Below are 4,057 nucleotides of genomic sequence, written 5' to 3' on the forward strand. Positions count from 1 at the left end.
GAAGCTCTGATGAAAGCATTGAAGCAAAAGCATGCATAAAAGGAAGCTTGTTTCTTGAGTCATAGTTTTCAGGAAACAGTAGCAGAAGAGTTCTTCACATATATATACAATAAGCGGTGATAAACCGCTTTTCACTACAAAGAGAACAATATAATCTAAAGATGATAGACTACATTACACAGTACTTTTCACCATAGAAGCAGCAGGGGAAGACTAAAGTTTATATATAGCTTGCTCGGAGTTCTCCGAAAGGGGAAGATATTGGTCTCATTGATGCGAAACAAAATGTGGCTGTTTTCGTAACAACCAAAGCATGCAGGCCAGGATACATTGACCAAAGTCTACCAGAAACTATTTCTGGTTGCTTCGAGGCGGTGCTCAAAATTATAGGATGTCCGATGTCGCTCGGAAAGATAAACATCTTTTTTAATTATCTCACAAATAAAAATAAGGATGTTCTCTGAATAAATTAATATTGGTTTCTGTAAGAGAAATTCAATTAAATGGTCAGCATGATACCCTTCCAGCGTAGACTTCGCTTGATAAGCAAGCAGAATATAGAAGATACCTTGACAAAGAAGAGATATTACAGTTATTAGCATACTGCACCATACCATTAATCACAGTTGCAGAATAAGTAGAACCAAAGAAACCTTAGTCGTACCGTATGTACATATCTAGATAACGGCATGGAAGAAGTGCTCCATGGAAGAACTACTGCCTCGCTTTCTTTGGTGCGCCAACTCCCTTGGCGGCATTGCCTGTTCTAAATTTGATCAATTAGCAAAAACAATGACACGTTAACAACTTTGTTCCTGGTGATAAAGGCTAGATCTTCAGAATGTTGTATACACAGGAAGTGCATAAAGATTAGACACAAAAATTGCAAGACAACATAAACAAACAAAAGACTCATTGAACCCTAGCACATAGGAAACCAACTCCATAGATAATCAATTGGCAGGCGCATGCAACAGGAAAGAAATGGTAATACACATAAAAATGCTGAAGGTACATATATATTTTACTGACCCTCTCATGAATCTAGAAAGAAAAGTCTGATCAAACAGCATTAGATGCATCAGTGAAGAGAGAAAACATAGTCAACATACAAAGGGAACAATGTTTTTCATTGTAAAGAAGGGAAGGCTTCGTAAATTCCTAAATGGGAGGGTAGTATTACTGTTTAGGCATCTATTCTGCAATTTATTAGCGAGTAACTAAATAGTAAAAGGCTGTGTTTTTTTTGTGAGTAAGTGATTAATCGGCATATATCAGTGAGGTACAGAATAGGAATTGAGCCTGGTAACAAACCCGCACTCAGTAAATTTGTAATTGTTGTGACCAAGAAGCAAGCAAAAAAATAGCTGAACCTTAGAACTTATATTAGAAAAAGTAGAGATCAAATGCATATACCAAAGCAGGAGCCGTTCCATAATCTAACACAACAATCTAATTTGTTCTATAGGAGGGGTTTTCACCTTTTGGTCTTAGAGGGGTCAGGAAGCATGTTCTTTGGATCCTCGGCAGATGCACTTTCAGTTTCCTCTCCAACCTGTATAATTTGGTGTTATCAAAGATCATTGTACATCAAGCATGATCTATGCAGAATGGGTATGATATCTGCATATTAAGCATAGGCACGAACATTTAGCACGGATGCAGGCTGAACAATATTTTCAGCAGTGGCACCTTCTTCAATCTGAGAGGCCACTTTGATAGCACGGGCAGAATCATTTAATTGTCTGCATTCTAATATGGTTTTTTGGTGTGTAAATAGACGATCAGCAATACAACATTGAAGCCAAGCTAAATAAAAAATAGTGGTATAGTAGGCAACCTTTCCAAAACAGCAGAAACTAAATAGGATTTTGTTAGCGTTGGTATTCTAAATCAAAGCTGAGATTTCCCAACAAAATTGCAATCTGGGATCACATAGACTGTAGTATTAGAAAGGACATATGCAAGTAATTCTGTATGATTAATTATTAGGGCCAGTTGAATTGGCAGGATCATACACTAATCACAATTATCATTCAACTTTGTTTTATATTTAACGTCATAAAAGATTATACATATTAAGATGTTGCCTAGTACATAGTCAACATGCTAAATGAATGGTTAGAGTCAAAAGACTTGGGGTCTGTTTGGTTCATACAGTACATTAAATCAAGCCCTCCACGGCAGCAACACCGACACAAAAACGGCAGCGACGCAAGCGCAACACACAACAAGCTCAGAACAAAGGAGAGCACGACACTTCTTGGGGGACAACATTCAGTGAAGCATCTAATCTGTATTTTGAAAGTGAGTCACCAATAGAAGTATTTGAGAGCCAAGAGCAAACTATTTTGAGACCCAAGAGCAAACTATTGACTCTAATCACCAGGCTGTAATAAGCATGAGCAGAACTCAAAATAGTGAAAGGATGAGAATCGAATAAATATCACTTCATTATTTCTTTCCTAACTGAAGCAAAAACAATCTCTTGCCCTGCCGGCACACAAACAAGGTGCAATCACACAGCCCAAACCTCATTTAGTTTCAACACATGTTCTTCATCCATTGAATTCCAGGGAAGGCAAGAAAATTGAGAGAGCAAGATACGTTGTAGAAGCCGGTACCTGCGGAGCTGCAACACCATCTCAACCATCTCTTCGCCGCCTTGAGCTTGAGGGAGGAGGGCCGGCGGCCTGGCATCGCGGGTGGCCCGAGCTCTTCCTTCTTGCCACTGTCCAGCGCTGCCACACAAAGCGCCTCCATCAGAACCCCGATGCAGAGGGAGAGCACGGCAAAGTAGGATGATATCAACAGCCAAAGTAGGATGCAGTGTTATTTGGACTTGGTAAAGAAGTTACCCTCTTCTTACTTTTTTGCAGTGGAGTAATCTAGCAATTCAGCAGCACCCGAGTTTTGGCGACCTTGATTTCTTCTTCAACCATCAACAAAGCCTTGACGCAAACATGTTCACATTTAATAGAACCCTATTAAAAGAGATATTCCGAATTAAGGAAAAGTAATCATGGTAAAATCTTAATTCATGAACAATTTGATATGTTGAGCATATTGTTTGCTTCTCAAAGAGTGTGCCAAGATTGATGCTCTCGGGATAGAAATCAACTCGAATACAACAACTACTATCAGACTTTCTGCACGTCTCTCGACAACAAACTGTGTTGGGTCCTAGATCATAGCAAACAATGTTACCAAGTCCATCCACCACATTAGGACACATGCTGAGATAAAAGGGTAAGAAGATACTTGCCCTTTCCATGGCGTAGGCAGCATCAGTCAGCACGATGGAGCTGTGCCATAGGGTGGGCGCTGGATCGCAGACCAGCGAGGCTATTCGTGAGTTGGGTGGACTGGCAGCTCGCGTCGGCATGGAAGCAACCAATGCTTTGCGGGCGTCTCGCTATGCCGCGGACATGGCCTTGACGAATCCGCTGATCATTAAATTTTCCATGACCATGAAAAGATAAACATGAAGGTCAGGCATAGGCTATAGTTGGATGCATATACAGGACGATGCCTAACAAAGATCCAGTACAATTTGTTCTAAACCTAATCGATTGGTGAGCCGGTCAATACTGACCCAAATTAAACTGAAGGTATGACATTACAGAAGCATAAATTCAGAAATGGAAGAACTCAAATGTATTTGTTCAGTTCAAGGAATGTGTGAGTTAAAATAGACTGCTCCTAACGAAGTCGTTGGTCCCACTTCTACCGGCACACATACATACGCCGATTGAGCGCAAATAGAAGGCAATCGCCAGCATATGCAAACTAAAACGTAAAGAATCAAATCTGTTACAAAGAAAAGGATACTCGCTGGGAGCCGTCGTCGTGCATCATCTACAGCCTCCATCACCCACCTGCCGAGGACTCCATCCGCTACATGACTGCATGAATGGCCTCCTATTTTGCCACAGCAAGGTGGAACCAGGTGTAGATGTCGTCACCCACCCGTTGAGGCCGCCGTCCTGTTGAGCGATGACAAGGAGGAAAAGGTGAAGCGCACGCAGGGGGCTGGGTGTTTTGGTGCGGAAAAACA

The 4,057-nt window shown here is 41.1% G+C and overlaps 1 long non-coding RNA gene across 3 annotated transcripts; it reads right to left on the reverse strand.

Moving 5' to 3' along the window:
• Nucleotides 1-287: 287 nt before the first annotated feature.
• On the reverse strand, nt 288-3,846 carry LOC123185390 (uncharacterized). Of its 3 annotated transcripts, XR_006493364.1 has the most exons (6): nt 3,832-3,846; nt 2,870-2,984; nt 2,625-2,741; nt 1,482-1,623; nt 665-766; nt 292-568 (listed from the first exon to the last, which is right to left on the reverse strand). It is a non-coding gene; the product is annotated as an uncharacterized lncRNA (long non-coding RNA). The 3 variants fall into 3 exon arrangements; XR_006493365.1 differs by lacking the exon at nt 3,832-3,846 and having other exon boundaries at nt 288-568; nt 665-761; nt 2,870-2,988; XR_006493366.1 differs by lacking the exons at nt 1,482-1,623; nt 3,832-3,846 and having other exon boundaries at nt 2,870-2,988.
• Between the last annotated feature and the right edge of the window lie 211 nt (nt 3,847-4,057).

Source organism: Triticum aestivum, chromosome 2A, assembly GCF_018294505.1.
Source record: "Triticum aestivum cultivar Chinese Spring chromosome 2A, IWGSC CS RefSeq v2.1, whole genome shotgun sequence".
NCBI classification, from domain to species: domain Eukaryota; kingdom Viridiplantae; phylum Streptophyta; class Magnoliopsida; order Poales; family Poaceae; genus Triticum; species Triticum aestivum.